The following is a 19,796-nucleotide window of genomic DNA, read 5'->3' on the forward strand; positions in this document are numbered from 1 at the left end:
ACTTTTCAAACTGCAAATCGGCCAATGCGATTTACGTGATCCAATGCCCCTGCGGCCTACGGTATGTAGGTTAAACCTCCAGACCCATTCATAAACGCATAGGAGAACACAGATCAAGAATACGATGTAAAAACCACACTGCCTCCCTGGTCAACCATTTCATTGAATTCCAACATGGTCCCGACTCCTTCTCATGGTGGGTGGTTGATAAAGTGCAAGACAAATTCACCACTGTGAATGCATTGAACTTTAAAGAAGCATGGTGGATGTTTAAACTCAAATCCACCACCAAAGGTCTCAATGAAGCACAACCAGGACACTTCGATACATAATGACCCCATTGGACCTCAGGGACTTTCTTTCATCCAGTCCACTTCTTTACTGTAACGGTAGGGTTTCCCTTGGCCCTTAGGAATGCCCCCTGTGGGAAATGAACCAAGAGGAGCACCTCACTTCCTTCGACTCCCCTTGTGACCTCCTGCACTTTTTACCAATCCTCTAGTCCCACCATTTCTACCAGGCACTTGGCGCTGTGTGTCTCTTGTGTCTCTGGCCCAGTCCCAAGATTGTTGCACTAAGGAACCACTTCTAGTGAACATGGCCTCCAACTAGATAGGGTCTGCCTGTGTCCTACATGTATTGGATACGAGAGTAGAAATCATTGTTGGATCAATACATTTACTGTCTTGACCGTACTGTTTATATCCATATGGCCCTCGCATCACCTTGATGTAAATTTATACTGACCACTTATTCAGTGGGAACCTTATGGAATACTGTTTTTACTAGTATATAGATGTTTGTCCAGTCATCTGGTTCACTGCCACGACTGCATGATTTCCGTTTTGGACTCACGTACATTTGCTGCTTTCACAGTTTCTTTCAGTCATTGGTATCCATGTCTTACAGTTAAACTGTTTACTTGCTTTTTTGATAATACTGGCTGTGACTGCTGCTCCAATTACATGTATGTGTTGCTATAACAGTTAATACTACGAATGGCATGCATTGATACATTTATATATGCAGCTCCACTGACACGGCAACATTTACATTAGTACATAGTGTTGCCTCACTCCGGCTGCCACTGCAATGTCCACATGTCATGTTCTGGACTTATACGCCTACCGTACTGCCCTTCCCCCTTTCTGCTCCCGATCCCTTTTGGCCAGACTCAGTAGACGTGTGCATGCGCTGTGCATGCAGACACTACCCTCAGGCACATGAACACGCCTTCAATTTATACTGCTCGCCTTTCTCCCTACGGCAGAGCCAGCACAGGTTCTCGCCGAGGACAGCTGCCTCCGCACACTACGCCCAAACTCCCAAGGTAACTCTTAGGCCCCTCCACCCGCCCGTTCATTCACACGGGGGTGCTTCTGCTAAGTAGGCTGACCTGCCACTTTCTGTGCCCACAGCTCGCGTTTGCACCGCTCCAGACCTCTACTTTGCCTGCTCCACCACATGGATCCTCCATTCCAGGATCAGGAAGACTGCCTTCCCCAATCCATCTCTCTTCCCAAGGTAGAGCCTTTGCTTTGTCCCCACATGCTTTGGCACCTCCCTTAATACATCCTCCCCATATTGGGCACAGCATTTATTCATTTCCATCTTCCAAACAGGGAGCCTTATCCTGCCTTCATTTTGTTTTACCTACATTGGGGTAATCCCGAGGATATCTGCCTCCCAGAGCCCTCCTCCCGCACCAGGCGGTTGCCTCAACACTGCCTGCAGTCCACTTTCGGACATCTACTTTACTACCTGCTGCGCTTCTACCTTTTCTGAGCCAGCAACGTGTGGAGGTCCCGGCTACGTGAGTCCCTTTGGTTACTGGAACGACACAGGTCGTTATGCTTATTGTATATATTTACCTTCACCCTTTTTATCACTTTCACACCTTTTTAATACATGCTCATTCTTTTGCTTGTCCCTCACAGAGAGAGACCTGACTTTTATGGCCCTAGAAGATGGCTCCCACCACCTTTGAGCCGAAACATCCGCAGCCACTGTGCCCACCACTCTGGGTGATGATCAAGCCTGCACTTATATCTCTAACATTAGACCTAGACGTAGACTTATCAGGAGGTCATATTTCTGCCAGGCATAGGTGTACTTCGACCAAGGCCTCCTAATCAGAGTATTAACTCAGACTGTGGGATCATTACATTAGTTTATATGGTTCTTTCATTACTTGCCATTTAACAAATGTGAACTCATTGATGAGTTGTGTTCTACAGTTTTTTGTTCATTTCAATGCTCAAGAACCTTTATGTTTCAGTATCATATTATGGGTACAATTGTTTGAATGACATTATTCTTTAAATAAGTTAAATAACAGCTAAATAATAAAAAGCTGTGTCTATATAACAGAATTATTACATGTATTTTCAGGTTGCTTACCAATGGGACAAATGTTCTAGTGCCCCATTGACGTTTTTTCACAAGGGTTTGAATATATCTGCACTAAATCATTGCATAGATTTGAATTCTAGTGGGTAGGACACCCCCCTGTTTCAGAGAATCTGCTCGGACGTAGCCCCTCCTTTTCCAGCACGCTAAGCCTGCGTGCACTGTTGATGTCACATAGGCGGAGTCACTGTACACTGTTACTTCCTGCTCTGCGTGATTCTCAACCACGAGTATCAACACTAATAATTCTGCTGCTTGTGCTGAATAATGAGATGGTATTCGCGCACTAAGAAGTACTGGAAATTTCCATTTGCTGTGTGGTTCATCACAGCGACGCCTGTATATCTTTGCCCATCATTTTGATCAATTCTCGAAGAACCGTCAATGAAGACAATTTCTCCTGCTGCCAATGCATTTTCTTTCACTCTTGGAATCTCATCATAGAATTCTTCATAATTCGCACAGTCATGTATTGGCTCTCCTTCAGTGACTGGCTCAGCTATAAACATAGCTGGGTTCACTATTTTGCATTGCACTATTTTAATCAATGGATTTGATATGATAACTTCATAAGCAGAAGCTCTCCGAGATGTCAGCGTGCCCTTCGGTTTCTCTAGAATAGCAAATAGCAAGTGCTCGACGTACAACGTCATTGAGCATCCCATTACAACGGTAGTAGCCTTCTCGATGGCGAACTGTGTGGCAACTAAACTTTGTTCGCACGGGAAATGGCCCCTCATCACTGGGGCCCAAATTTCCACTATAGTATGCCAGTGGCTTGCAGCCCAGTGTGGTTCTCTGTATGAGCACTGCCGTCATAATGCTGCCATTCATGTGTGAGAACAGGTAGAATTCTTCTTCTGCATAATTGGGAATCCCTAAAACTGGTGTCGTGCAAATGGTTCTTTTGAGTTCAGCAAATCCCTCCTCCATGGTCTCAGACCATTCAATCTTTTCCTTCGTCACTTGTGCCCTCTTTAGGGCCTGAAGCAAAGGCATGGTGTACGAGCTGTAGTCAAAGACCCATGCCCTGACATAATTGCAAAGGCCTAAGAAATTCTGCATCTCCTTTACAGTGTGCGGCTTGGCTGTGTTTAGTTTTGCTTCAGCCCTTTCCAGGGTAACTCTTTTCCCCTCATGAGAGATCAGCTGACCTATGTATAGCACTTCTTGTTGATAGTATTGTAACTTCTCTTTGTCAACCTTATATTCTTTTTCAGCTAATATGGTTAGTATCTGAACAGAATCGTGTCTGCATTTCTCCTCTGTCATGCTGCAAATTGCAAATTAAGATGTCGTCCACATATTGCACTTAACACTTTCCAATGCAATGTCGCTTAGGTCCATCTGCAGGACTCTGTTAAAGATAGAACGAGACTCTGGGGTAGCCTCGTGCTTTTCAGATGCATCTGTCTGAACGTAAATGATGTCAGATCTTGTGAGTCTTTGTGCAATGGGATTGAGAAAAATGCATTTTTACAATCAATCACTGTTAAATATTTTGCTTCAACAGGTGTATTACATAGGATTGTAGCCGGGTTTGGGACTAAAGGCAACTCGGTTTCAACAATATAATTTATCTGCCTCAGATCTTGAATTAGCCTCCAAGACCCTCCCTTTGATTTCTTGACAGGGTAAACTGCAGTATTGCATGACGACTCTGACGTCACTAAGATGCCCTGCTCCATCATAGCCGAAATAGTCTTAAAAATTCCTTCATCTGCCTCCCTGGACATGGAATATTGTTGTGCTTTTGATAAAATTGCACCTGGCTTTAATTTGATTTTCACTTCTCTGACTCCTTTCAATAGTCCTACGTCATAGGAGCCTGTGGTCCACACTGAGACAGGCACCTGGGCCATGTTGTTCTCAAAATATTCAGGACGGTTCTGTGCTAACATCATTCTCTGAGGCACCTCTCTTTTGATCATTTTCACCCAAAAGGTGAGGTTCACCTCAACTGCTTTTTCTCCCCCGTCTGCTTGCTCATCAAACAGATCGTCATCAGTAATGTTGGTCAATCTGTACCCTTCTTCAATGGCGATTACTGTTGTGGGATGTTTTTACCCATGCATCCAAGCCCTACCATAAAACTGTGCAGTACTGGCATGGAAAACATCATGATGGCCAGAACTCCCCAGAGAGTGCCCAGGGAAATCATGAAGAATAGGCTGCCACCCATTTTTGCCTATGTTGTGAGCACAGGAGGGCACTGCCTAAAACCACAATTGGGCTACACACACAGTAGCCTGAAACCATTGGGAATGGCAATGCGTTTTAAAACCACCAGACTTTTGTGTAAAACTGAACAGAGGAACCCAAACCAGGCCAAGGAAAGACTTGCTAAGAGGTGGATACTTTTACATTACTTTATAGCATTTGTATGGCGCACCATAAACCCATAGGTGTGAGGGCGCAGACAAAAACATAGAATAAAGGGGAGATAGAGAGGCTGAACGATCTAATGGAAAAATTAACTGAAAACCAGGGGCAACTATTTGAAGAGGAAGGTTTTAAGGCCCTTCTTGAATGTATTCAGGGATGATGAATTTCTCAGTTGGTCAGGCAGAGCATTCCAAAGCGCCGGTACAGCTGAGGCAAAAGCATCACATTGTGCCTTTTTGCCTTTGACTCTGGGCTGCTGGAGCAGGTTCCGGTTGTTGGACCGAAGGTTTCTGGCAGAAGATTTTATTCCAATGTACCTTTGCAGGTAGGAGGGCATCTTGCCCTGAAGGCATTTAAAAGTGATGACCATAAGTCTGAAGGAGATTCTTGATTCCACGGGCAGCCAGTGTAGTGCTCGATGTGCCTCCGAGACATGTACCCTGTATGCAAGACCAGATACCACTCTAACAGCTCCGTTCTGAACCACCTGAAGGCGTTTGATGATTTTTTTACTGGAGCCTGCTAATAGGCTACAACAGTAGTCTAGTTTGGAGCCGATAATGGCTCGGGCGATGGTCTCAGCATTGGATTGGGAGATGTATGGACGCAGATGGGATAACAATTTAATATAATAGTTGGCGGAAGAAACGGTACTGGCCACATAAGAATTCATCTTGAGTGATTGATCCAAAACCACGCCTAGGATTTTAACCTTGGGAAGAGTGGAAAATAGAGCATCTCCCAGCTGGAAATGTTTGTAAGTTGAGTCTAATTTGGCTATGATGCTATCAGATCCTACAACCATGAGTTCTGTCTTGCTGCGATTGAGTGCAAGATTATTCAACATCATCCTTTGTTCTATCATAGCAAAGATGTGATTAAGTTCTTTTTCATCCTCCGAATGCTGGCCTGTAAGAGGGATGACACATTGAGTGTCATCTGCATAGTTGGAAAAGAGGATGCCCTCATGGGCCAGATGAGCAAAGAAAGGAGACATGAAGATGTTATAGATGCAAGGCGACAAACTGGCGCCTTGTGGCACTCCAAACAATGTCTGAATTGCAGGTGCTTTGGCATTGTTGGCACATACCCTGCTAGACCTGTTGGATAGGAATGAAAGTATCCAGTTGGTAGCGGCCTGCGAACAGTTAGCTACTGACATGAGCCTGTCTGCTAATATGGCATGATCGACAAGATCGAATGCTGCCGATTGATCTAGGGAGATCAAAAGAGCGATTTTTTGAGAGTCCATTCTTTGTAGTAACTGTGACTTAAGGTCAAGAAGCGAGGTCTCCGTACCAAACCCTTGTCTGAATCCTGACTGAAAAGGATTAAGAATAGGGTGGGCATTTAGATGTTGCACTATTTGAATATATGCTACTCGATCCAGTATCTTAAGCAAGAAAGGAGTGTTAGTTATAGGCCTATAATTTGTAGGGACGTTTTGATCCAAGCTGGGTTTTTTCAGCTAGGGAGTAACCCACGCTTGTTTCAAATCGTCTGGGACCGAACAGTTCTGCAACGAGGCATTTATAAATTTACATATGGCTTGAACAAGAGAGGGGGGACAGGTTTTGATAATTGTCGAAGCACAGGGATCCCCTGCGCAGTTGGTTGCCTTGAGTTTATTAATAATGGAAGCCAACTCCTCCTCTGATATAGGTGTAAAATCAAAGATGAGGATATTGGGATCCCTGATGAAGGTGTTACTAACTAGGTCGAAATCTGGTGTGTCAGAGGCTGCTTTTTTGGTTGCTATAGATTCCCGGATACCGTCCAATTTATTAACCATGGCGGTCTGAATATCCAGACACCACTCGTCATTTTTAATAATGGCGGATAGTGCTGGTTCTGGGACGGACTCTTGTTCTTTCAATATTTTAAATAGTTCCTTAGAGTTCGATATAGCCTGGGAGATTCTGGAATCCAGGTAAGATTTCTTGGCATCAATAACTGCCCTTCTGTCATTTTTTGCAGCTTCCTTATAGTTGGAGAGTGCTGTGGAAGATTGATTGGCTTTCCAAAAATAGAATAGCTTGAGAGAGAGGGCTTTAAGAGATTGGATTTCGGGCGAAAACCAAGGATTAGTGAGTTTCCTTTCAATCGGTTTCTTTTTGTCTTTTATGGGAGCGAGAGAGTCTGCCACTAGTTTAAGATTAGAACAGATTTTCTTGGTAAGAATGACAAGATTATCTGTCTCTAGGATATGTAAGGTCTGAGAAGAAAGGGATTCAATTTTATCCGAGGTTAACAGCTTGGTATTGCGATATGTAGCAGTCACCGAGCAAACTGTTACAATGTAAAACTATATTCTGAAATGACTTGAAGGAAGTAATTATTTAATGTATATGTAAAAATTGTAAGTTTGATTGAAACTGGGAACTAAAGTGACATTTAGCTGAATTCTGCCTGACAACTACCCCCGACAGGAGAAACCTGCTCAGCCACTCTTCCCAGGCCTGGCTGCCTCCTGCTTCCCCACCAAAAGGAGATGACACCTCTCTGATTAGATTAGGGGAGGGGCACCTGCAGGAGGTTGAACAAAGCCTTGTCCTGGACTCAGGCAAATGTTATATTGGGGGGGTCGTAAAATGGCTTCCTCTTGGGGGAAACTGGGAGGGGCAGTGCCTCTGCTAGCAGCTGAGCTTGGGGGAAGTGGATAAACCAGTTATTCCACCCTGTGATGTGGGAAGCCACACCCCTTTTTGACCAGGGCATAATTTTAAAAAGATAGATAACTCATAGTGTGGACTGGTCAAAATTATATAAATAATATCATTATTCTTGGGATTTTTCCGTGCACATTTTAAGAGGTGTTAGGAACCTGTGGGATGTTCGTGGAGAAAAGGTTGTTACTCCAAATGTATGCATGTTAAAAATCTGACACTTTATCATCTGTAACCCATATCCCTGGTGCACATTTGTATAAAATCTGGAAAGGTTTAGAGGTCGTTATCTGAATGAAAAGGGGAGAATTCTGTCATCAGTGGACACGACATCGTACAAAGACAGGGATCGGATGGTTTGGTGCTACAGAAAATATGTTAACTGGACCCATAATATTAGAAAAATGGTACATAGATAAATAAGTATTTGGATCAGAAATAGATTTGTGTGCAATTTGACAAGGGGAGGTTCCTCTGACCATAAAACCTACAACATCACTCTGACACTCCATTTCTTTCCCCCAATTATGGGAGAGGGGAGAATTGGGCCAATGACAAGTGAGAGGGGCAGGCTTAGCTAGGCCCAGGCACACACCCATTTTCAAAACACATAAAAAGGGCGACTGAAACCCAGATAGGAGATTCACTTTCCACTTTCTTGCGGGACGCTTTGCCGGGAGACTACAAATCCATCAACCTCCAGAGACCAGAGATCCAGAGAGACCAGAGATCCAGAGAGACCAGAGATCCAGAGAGACCAGAACTGTGCAGTGCTGAGAGCAGAACCAGAGACCAGACCGCTGTTCAGAACCACCCGCCGGAAGTCCCGTCCAACCTGACCAGACCTTGACGGCTTATTTCAAAAATATAGTGTGAGTACTCACTGTGCAAAACCAATTTCTTAGTTTAAAATAATCTAATCCAAACTATTTTAGCCTATTAGAACTGCCTCCTAGAATTGTGTCATTCTGTCATCTTTAAAACTGAAAACTGTCATCTGTCATTCTGAGCTTTAAAATGTTCAAATCCGAAAAACTACTTTCACAAAATCGTCCGTATCTCCGGAACCGTTTGTGCTAGGAACGAGATTTAACTTTCATCTTAAAGCTAAGATTCTAGACTTCCTACTCTTTATAGTGCCTCCCTAATTACGCTCAATGCGCTTGAGTAAATTTACCGCGATTTGCCATGTGGCCCAATTTCTTCATCTGTAAAAATCAGCAGCGTTTTGCTTCTCTTTGCTAAAATTTGTTTGCAATCTGCTAATCATTCATAGAGCATTGCTAAAGTGAGCCTGAACTAATATAAAGTATCTCTCCCTCACCCTGAACCTCCGGCAGGGAATTAAAATCAATTTTAGCATCTTTTCACTTCATTGCCACCACATTTCAAAGTAATTCGCCTGTGTTTAAAACTCATACCTGTTTTCTCTAAGCTTGCTGGGGGAACTGGAACTGTGTATTGAATTATCAAGTGTGATTTGTTGGGATTCTTGAAGACTGTGTGTTCTCCTTTCCATCTCCTTATATTGTATAAAGGGGGGGAGTGAGTTGCCAGAGAAAGGTGATTACATTGTTGTTGGTTGAAATCAGATCAAGTTTCTTTGCTGTACTGCATTTTATTCCACCTTGCATTTCCTTGAAACCATCAAGCATTTTCAGCTACCTCATCCTCTATACTACTCCTAAGTAATCAAGTGTACCACTGTAACATTACCCATTGTGGATCCACATCATATGTCTAAGTGTACTATCAGATATTAATTTATTATAAAAGTGTGATATGTATATATTGTTTAATTTTTCAAATAAACCTTTTAAATTTGCAAAACAAACCTACTTCTTGGCTCAGTGGCGTCAGAGGGATTCTAAGTGGGGGTGTTATACAAGGGTTGTCATCCAACTGAACTGGACATACAAATACATCAATAAGGGTTTTCCCAAGCATCCCAGACTAGGCATTGACTTAGCTGTAGTGTTGATTGAATATCGCTTACACTGTGCACCGTTGTCACCTTCATCATCACGACCATTGATCAGAGCTATTTTTCCTCATACCACAGCTGTGTGTATCACTAAGGGAAATACTTGTCCCTTTTCTTCGTGCATAGGTATTCTTGGACTGAACAGAAATTCATCTGGGGTCCTCATAGTTTTCTCAGCAAGGCCTGGCAGCCCTGCCATTAGCACACGTATTCCATACACAAATATTTCGGGCTCTAATGGTACATCGCTCATAGCTGTGTGTCTACGTATGCTGTAATCATTTCGCATACGTTCAAATAGTGCAATCCTGGAGCTGAACATACGATGCCCTCCTCCGTGAATGAGATTGTCATGTTTAATTTCGTCATTAGATCTCAACCCAAGATGTTTACTGGGGTTTATCGCAAATATAACAAAGGTACATTCATATCACATTCTCCTATAGAGACTGGAAGTGTCTTTGTAAAAGTAACATGACTTGTAGCTCCTGTGAAACTCTGAGTATTTATAGCATTGCCGGACAAGGACACTTTACCTTCACATATACATGAACGTGTTGCACCTGTGTCAACTAGGAAGGAATATTTTTATCCTCTACAACGACATCCACCCTTGGTTCCTGGTGAGGGTCTGGTGTCACTGATAGGATAGAACACATCAGGGTTCCCAGTGAGCTGTCCTAGTCCATATATAATTTTGTCCCACCCTGTGTGAATGGACTTCCCCCATCACCAGTGTTATTCCTCATTCCAGGGTTCATGCCTGTTCATCATTCCAGGGTTCATGGCCTGTCCTGTACTTTCTGTCGGTGATAGTTGTATCAGTGACTGTTGAGACTGTCCTTGTGGAAAGCTCATCGAATTCTGAGGTTGCAAGCCTCGCTGTGCTCTCGGCGCTTGCTGTTGCACCATGTGATTCTGTGCAACTCCATTTCCTCACTGCTGTAAAAACAGAGGTGGATTCACCATACCTGCTCCTGTTCCTTGGCCGTTTTGCATCATGCCTGGATTTCTGCATGTGCGTGCTAGATGTCCTGTCATCCCACACAACCAACATACTATCGGTGGTCTGATCATTTGCCCATTTAACATATCTTGGTTGCCATTTTGCATGTTTTGAAAACTTACCTGATTACTTTGAAAACCTCCCTGATTACTCTGCCATCCTTGTCCTCTAAATCATCTTCCCCTGGGGTAAATCCCAGTATTGCCCTGATTGTTCTGCTGTGGATTATTAGCTTTTTGAGTGTTTGATCCATCTGCGCTAGTTATCATTGCTACTTCAAGGGCGTATTTTGACAATTTTTTCTGTACTAATTTTGCCTCTTCACCCTTTCGTGCAGCTTCTTTTTTGCGATTCTTTTCTTGCAGTAGCCTGCAAAGGTGTGTGATGGTCAGCTGTATTTCTGACCACGGTTTGGCCTCGATTCCTACCAATTTCTTGAGCTGTTTCTGTTCCGGCTCTTGCAGCCCTTGGCATAATATATGGTAGAACACAGGTATATATTTCCTCCAAGTTTCCCGTGTCTCGAGTACCCACGTGTCTTGGAAATTCTGAATGTAAATCAAGGGGTCTTCCGACTCCTTCATTTTACGTATCATTATAGCTCCCATGTCGGAAGTATCCAGATATAATAATCGTAACGCTTTCCATACTGCGGCTCTGCAATTGTTAAATGGAGCATCGTCATGCATGGTATTGACTGTGGTCACACCAGGGTAACCTGCCCGTGTCCACACATCATCTGCTCTATCACCAAGTATGGCGATTAAGAGACCTTTGATATTCCCTATGGCTAATGTGTTCCCTCCCGTCATTTTTTCAAGCTCGTGTATCCATTTTCCGGCTCCCGATGTCAGCATTGGAAGCTTATTTTTCAGGTTTTCCCTATCCATGTGTGGCCATGGAATAAACCGTGGTCTTGCTCCACCTTTCTCAAGCAATGGAAATTGGGACGCATAGCCCTCTCTCTCTTCGATCATTGTTCTCCTGTCTATTACAGGAGTAATATTCCCGCATCGCCGCCTACCTGGCAATATCCTTAGCCTGCTCACATAGGATGTTGGAGACAACGCCCTCTGACCGTGAGATACTTCTTTGTGTTGGTCTGAATGTGTGGCTGGTTCTGATGCCCTTGATGCAGATCCCATAGAGTCTGACCAACTTATCCCTAACCCTCCTTGGACTCATTTTCTGTGCCTTCTTTCTCTCTCCTTTTCTTCTTGCTCCTCTCTTTCAGCATCAGACATTGTCTGCGCCCAACTCGTGCAACTTCTTGCATCATCCTTGTTCCTACTTATTTCCAATCTATCTAGGGACAGTTCCCTGTTCCCATTACTTCGGGAGATGTCCTCAGTGTTGTAAAGCTGAATGCTCTCCAGGCGCTTGTCTTCCGCCTCCCCTTGGGGTACTTGTTCAAGCCCCATTTCAGCATATATTCTATCGATCGTCTCTCTGATGCTTCTGGTGTTAAAGTCATCCTCGATATTTGCCCTAGATGTGCCTGTTACTGAATCGTACTCAGGAAATAATTCTTCTTTATATTCCCAATCTACTACTGGCTCAGGTTTTCTTACCTCCCTTTCCAGATATTCAAGATCACATGCTCTCTGTCTTCACTTATGTTCTACATCATCATCAAACTCTCTGCGCTTCCTCACTTCTTCTCTGACCCTATCTTCTTCCTCTTTCTTTGCATCACTATGTTTGTTTGCCCTTTGGATTTTCTCATCCCTTCGTCTCTTTATTCTTTTCTCTTGTATCTTCTGTTCTTCCTCTATCCTTCGCTATTCCTGTCTGTCTTGCTTATTGGCTACTCTCTGTTTATGATCGTGTTGCCTTTCTTGCTCTTTGTGATATAACTTTTCTCATCTCTGTCTATCTTTCTTCCTTACTCTTTCGTCTCTCAATCCTTTTTCTCTCTCCTTCTCCCCTCTCTGTACATCATCTAGCTTCTCCTTTTGTTTCGCGTCATCAATGCCTTTGCCATCGAGTTTCAATGAAATCTGACCTCCTATCCATTCATTCTGTGTGAGTGCTATCTCATCAGTTCTATCTTCATTCCCTTTCCATCGTTTGCCTTCTCTCTCTGTATCAAGAGATGTACTTGCTTGTGTCTGGTCTTTTCTCTCATTCTTGCGTCTCTCCTTGTCCCTCGGGACTCTGGAGGTGATATCTCTATCTCTATCTTTATCTGGATTTTCGTCACTACTTTGCATAGGTGACTCATATACTTGGTTGCTATAACCTGTGGCTGCTTTAAGCTCTCTTAACGGTCTTCAGTTTTCGTTTCAGATGGGACGGGTGGCGCTGAGGGCGTCTCACCCCCCTCTGTACATACGTTGAGTATCCAATCTACTGGCCGCTCCTCCTCTTTATCCTGCTGGTACATTTTGCACAATTCTAGACTAGCTAAGCGTTTGTCTAACTTTTTGCCCTTGTATGTGGCATGCAAATAGGTTGTCATGTGTTGCAAGACTGGTTTAGATAATGATCCACCCTGAGTCCAAGACATCAACATCTTGTGGGTGGTTCCTTTAACCGATTCCCACTGTACTTTTTCAGCGTAGGTGCGTGTTTTGGGAACCGTTTGCACAGGTGTACTAATGGAGTTATGTCTTCGATATTTAACTTTCTTCACTTTCACTTATACAACACTTGTTATGTCTTTTGTTACTTAAACAATTCTAACAATATGAGCGTGCACCAATCGTCGCAAGCTCCAATCCCGTTTTTTCCACTAATTTTATATCTTCTATTTTACTCAATAAACATCTGGTTACCTTCTACAACATGCCAAATATCCAATCGCACACTTTTTATGCTAGTTCCTCGAAGGAGAACTTTCTGTACTATGACGTCACAACAAACAACATATAAGACAGACGTTAACAGACTAGACAAACTCCAGCTGGTTACATAGACCTCTGCCTCTAATATTTTACCCTGACATGGAGTTTAAACCCATCCCTTTCACAAGGAGTCTTTAAACGCTGTGGTGACCTATCTGTTCCCCTTTATTTGGGATTCTGGATGCAAGTTTCTTCTAGCCGCTATATTAAAGCATAGGAATAAGACAAATCCTCTCTCTTCTCGGGTGTCTCCCCCCGGTATCCTCTCCCTTCTCGGATGTCTTCCCCGGTATCCTCTTTTGCTGCTTTTATTCACCCTTTCAGTCACTCTTTCCTTCCCCATATATATATCCTACTCTATCTGTGACTATATTTTGTTTTCCTGCCTCCCTCCGTTACCTTTTCCCTTACTTGTTCTAAGGTAAATATGTTTTGCCAAAGCAATTAGTCTTTTTCACTCACCGTTCGCATGTTTCCTCTCTGGATGCTCGGGATCACCGCCTTCGTCACCGCCTTCTCCGGCTGTTCACCCGCTCAGCTGACTGTAGGAGTGGGAAGGGGTTATGTGGGTAACACGGGTCCCTTCAGACCTCGTTCTTCAGATGTTATTTTTATTCTACCACTGTCTACAGGGAGCTTCATGATCTACTCAGCCGGATGGCAAAGGACTTGTGATATTACCGAGGACCTAGAGTTACTTTATGTCGATGGTCAATGGGTGTCTTATTCTAATCGATAATCGATAGCCATCAATCTCTGCTACCAAGAGTGCTCCGGGACCCGCAACCGGCCCATAGAGTCAGGGTTTGGATGGGGTTGCAGATTAAATACTCCAACACCAAATCAATAATGACAACTCAACGGTTTGGCAAAGGGAGTCCGTTTAATGACAAGTACAAAAAACGGGGAGTCTCATGAACATCAGTGGATGCGTGATCTACCTTCTCGCTTCACAACTCCAACGAACTTCATAAAAATCAAAACATTTATACTGAGAACTCATCATCACTGACGTGTAACGCTTAAAAGTTGGCATACAACTCTATGGGTTCAGGAAAGGTAATTTTAATATAGGTACTATATCTGATTTGGTAACGGAGTAAGGGAATTGGGTAAACACTGTCAGGTGAGGCATCTAAGCCCTACCTTCAAACTAGCTAGTGCAGACGTCACTAAAAGTACGATGTCTCATTGGTTCTACTTACTATAGGAACCTAGATTACTTGGTCCATTGTGATAGGGTTGGCACCAACCCCATCCATACTTTTCCACTTTGCTTAGCAGCAAGCAGAATAATGAGGCCAGGTGCAGGGAGTCAGTCTGTACCCCAGCTTTCCTTCAATTTATGGTACAGCCATTCATCACCTTAGTGGCTGTGTGTCAATTACTGCCTTTTAGTTTGGCCTTGTGTCTCCCTCTTGATCTGAGAAAGTTTAAGGAGGATGGGTACGATAAGCCTCCATCCATTGGTGTGAAAGGCTTACTTCTGCTGGCTCAGCTGGTTACGTGGTTGAGACACCGTGAATTTGCCTCTTCTTCGTACAATTTGTGTGTTTGACTTTCGTTTCACCCACCTCCTGCCTCCGGCTTCTTGTCTTGGCCTTCAGAGCAGTGTATTCTGTTCTTTGCTTCAATGAATTGGAGCCACTGTTCGTCCAGCTTGACAGATACAACCTTGGTTCTCCAGGCACGATGTGCCTCTGCTGAGTTTCGTTTCTGCCGCTGTAGTGTCGATTTTGCCAAATATGAAACTCTTCTCGTGTGGCCTTTTAGAACCTTTTGGTTGATTCTGCTTCTTGCGCAAAGTGGAAGAATACTTATATAAAGGACTTCTTTGAGGTAGATTATGTATAGTGGCGCTTGCAGCACTATCTTTCTACTGAGCATAGCAAGCCGCACAATTTTCTTAGCTTTCTTGAGGTTCCAAGCATATGTACACTTGTAAACTTGGTTGAATATCTACATTTTGCTCGTGGATTAAGCTTCTTACATTTGACATCATCCTTTCACATTAGGTTCACATTATCCTTATCTCATGGCATTTCATCTCTTAACGTCATTCTCTGGTCATCATTTCTTACATATGTGGGTCAGTCCGGGTTCTCATGACATCACCATTCGTCTTTCATTAAGACCTTTTTCGTTTCTTCCGGGACTGTACTCAGACGATCATCATTTCGTTTTATTGATTGATATGGCTTTCTCAATGGATACCTTACTGTCCATGGTTTCCTTGTTACCTGTACTTCAATAGGTGCTGTTCTTCTGATAGATACTGGACAGAGCCCCACTGCGGCTCTCTGCTGGTTTATTTGCTCATCATATGTCACATATCTCGGTGTGAACATACCTTGTACTTCAAAATCGACGGTTGGAGTGCAAGCTATACTTGGGACCTCCTCTACACTGATATGCAAGTGGATATTTCTCATCTGTGAAAGCTACTGTGAGCTAAAACGTGGTTGTAGCCCCTCCTGAGTGGGCTCTTTCCCAAAGAACATGTTATTTGTCTGTGTTTGTTCTCGTTAAAGGGGCTCCCAGACCTTTGTGTGTACGTTAACATGGCACAAACATCCACATGGCAAGATCCCTCCATGCATTTAACTACAAAATGTGTTGGAACAGGTGAACAGCAAACCCTCAAAACCTTCAAACCTCCACATATGTGCTGATTTGAATCTCACTCTACTATCCCCACAGCACCAGAAGGGTGCTGCATGGTCTGATTCTTTCCATTAAAAAAATATTGTCAAATATTTTCCCCACTGACTGACAAATGAGCACCAACTTGCTGCTGGAAACTAAAAAAGCATAGGCCATATTTTGTCACTACTTCTGATATCACTAAATCCCAATGACCACATTGATTGATGTAAATGTATGTGACATTACATTTCAGCGTAAGGAGAACAACATCACAGAATTGTTTGGAGGCGAGCAGGAGATGTGATTACATTTAGTAGCTGTAAATCAGTGTGCCATCTTGTAGTGGGGCAAATAGCAAGTACACATTATTTCCGAAGAACAAATCATAGTATTGTTAACAGAATTTCTCTTATTTTTGGGGTCCGACCAAATACCTAGTTGCAGAGTTGCAAATATCATGCATTGAGTTGTTGATTTTGTATGTTTCCTTATCAGCTCCCACATCTCTTTGATACAGTTGTTCTACACAGCCCCTCGTGTGGTGGGACCAAGCCTGATTTTCATATGGGCTTTCCCCTTCTGAAATGACTTTGTAGGCTGAAAATAAGATGGTCTGGATGGTAGCCCTGTGCTCTGCCTGTGGTTTTTGATCAGTTCAAAACCTTCCAGCCATCACTCTTCAATGTTAAGTTAGTCACTCCAAGTGGGACGTGTATTCCCAGACGTGAGTCCGAATCTTGCCATTCGTAGAGACCAAAGCTACACCTCAATTATGATCACCACTGAGGCAGAACAAATTCTGGATTTGTTTGTGGCATCATTCAGAAGTGATTTGAACTACGGGTATGGGATGGACATGCACCTTTTGAGTGGGACGATGCCTGATTTGAGTGTGGTCTTTCTGCTTCTGTATTGCCATTGCAGGCTGAAAAAATATGCTCTGGGGGTTGCCAAGAGATAACATTTATATTTCTTTATCCTTTTGGCAAATTTTTGAACAACAGATTTTTGAATGGTTGTATTGATTTTAGAGTATGAATCTTGCCACTTTGTGCAACACTGCAAGGAAATGTAAGTACACTGTGCCTTTTCCTAAAGGAGTTGATAAACTTCAGATGCGACTGCATACTTGTAGATGCACCTAGTCACATATTTTGGGGAGAATAAAGGAAACTGGTGCATGTGCAATTAGCACTAGGGCACAGATTTCTCTAGCGCCCAAAACACATATTTGCACAATGGTGAAGGACTAGGCCTAGGGTATATATTGCCATGGTGCAAAAATGCATTGAGATAATGTGGTTTGCACTAGAGCAATGTGTGCCCTAGTGCTTATTGAACATGCATCAGTGCAAAGTGTCTGTAATATCACCCGTGGAGCATCAGAAATCAAAGTGATGTAAGCTCTAGCTTTAGGTCTTGTATAATAAATACCACATCTGACAATAGCTGGACACTCTGTATATGGTTGCACTGTTTTTAAATGAATTTCAATAACAATTTTCAGTAACCGTTCTTCCACAAATTTAAGCCTGTTATCCATGTCGTAGATTCAGAACATCTGTCCAAGCCCTGGTCATCACCTATACTCACAGGATCCCAGGTGACCACTGTCCCTTTGACTGCAGTCTAGCATGATTTTGCAAGCCACATCATAGGATTAAGAAAATGTAATGACACCACACCCATCCTCAAGGAGCTACACTGACTACTCTTCCAAGCACATATCATGTTCAAGACGGCATTCACCTACAAACCGGTCAAAACTGAAACACAACTCTGCTTGGTGGAAAAACGCACCATCTGCAGTGGTCAGTGCACCATCAGAAGCCACAACATTTGCAGGCTGTAATCAGAGGACTGCAAGAGTGAAAACAAGGAAATACACCTTGTCCTCCTATGCAACCTGTCTATGGAACAGGTGTCCAACGCAGATAAGACTGCCCCCCTGCATCATATACTTCAGGAAAGACCTGAAGACCATGCTGTTAGAGAAGATCTCACCAATTACTGATCACTTCCCTCAACTCTATTTCTCGCCCTCTAGCGCTCTCTCCTCCACATCTCCAACTACGCATCCCAGCACCTCTTCTTCTCTTGCACCATACATATAACTCCCTGGGAGTGTCCCCTTTATTCACCACTCTGTTGCTCCACAGATAGGTTTGCACTTTATAAATCCCGTACATTCACACATAACACTAATGCATTACATTATGAACAATATTTTTTTTTAAGAAAAACATAATATAAAGTGGAGAAATAAAACATATCTGAAAAGTCATTAATATCTTTTCAAAACTGGGTATGGGTATGGGTGGGGTATTCATTCGTTTTGGAAGTATACCAAATGTTGTATGAGCTTTTTTTAGATTTTGCCCTTCTATACATAAATGCTGTAAATGTTTACATTTTCAATGAGTTATAATAGTGTAACTTCCACTGATTACGAGTTAAGCTTCTATGAGCCCCAACTTCCTCAAGGGTACTTAGCTGCTGAAAACAGAAAACCATTCACAAACACATCTTAACTCGGATGGGAAGCATTCCTAAATACATGTCTGGACCATGTTTGTTAGTGTGATAGCTTGCATATTCATCATTCCTTTAGGTAGATCCAAGTTAAAGGTGTTTGCATTAATATTAAGACCTAGCAGGCTTTGTTCGTGTTTAGAGGTTTTAACATCCCATATAAGTGACCTGAAAGCAGAATGATTTCCACGCTAAGTAGGTTAAACAAGATGTTAGTTATGTTTGTGGACATTTTTTGTGGGCGAAGTTAAGTGGTGCCAAGATGTTTGCTAAAAACATATAGCCCGAAATGAATTTGTTCAATTGGAGTCAACTCTGCTAGACCAAGTAATTTCCCATATGACTTTTCTTGCAATTTAGACAATCAGTTTAATTCCTCCTAGGCCCACACCTCCCCACCATATAAAATAGGTGTAATAAGATTCATCTTAGCTGGTTGCATGGAAAATCCACCTTACTTATATCAAGTATTGATGTTCGACATATTCAATAACTGATTAGCTTTTAGGTTTCCTCCTGGAACATGTAGGCCCTATCTCTTGTTTTTACTTAATCACGTTGAGATACGTCAACGTTTTTACCACCTCAATGAGTCATCCATTGAGATAGCATCTACATTTTGATTTGCTTATATAGAAAAGTATGTTCCTTGGACACAGCTGTTAGGTTCCACAAGTTAGCTTTATTCCAGTCAGGTTATATGATCCATTAAAGTGACAAGTATGAACCACTGGGTCCCATCAACCAGGCTGGGGCTCTCCAACTGACATACAGTGGAACCTTCACTACAGGCGTTCTTACACTCACAGCCAAACATTCTTTCAGGCACACCAACATCCTCTCATGCATTCCCAAGCACCTGCATTCACACCAAGCAGGATACAACACATCTCCCTTCTTCACACACACAATTCCACAGGCGGGAAGCAAACAGGGAACGTTCATACGGGGCACCATTTTTGTGAGAGGTGCAACTCAAAGATAAGGCGGAGGGTGTCCGCCCCTAGCACACTGGTTGTGCCTGCAACAGCAGCCACTCTCTCTTACAGAATGCGTCACCTCCTTTCTTTACCAACTCTATGTCTCCTAGTCACATGAATGAGGTGTCCCCCCTTATTCACTTACACATCTGACCCATTCCTTACTCCAATTAAACTCTGCCATGTCCTAAACCTGTGAACCAAAAATACCAATGACCAAACCTCACACTGGATGAGAGGTCCCACTCCATTTCAAACACACAATTGTGTTGGGACGGTGTAGCCACGAACCAGTAACCACCCCTCACACCTCCCATTCTCACAGCACAAGTCACTTCAGCA

This window comes from Ambystoma mexicanum, chromosome 7q, assembly GCF_040938575.1.
Source record: "Ambystoma mexicanum isolate Mex_15411 chromosome 7q, UKY_AmexF1_1, whole genome shotgun sequence".
Taxonomy (NCBI): Eukaryota; Metazoa; Chordata; class Amphibia; order Caudata; family Ambystomatidae; genus Ambystoma; species Ambystoma mexicanum.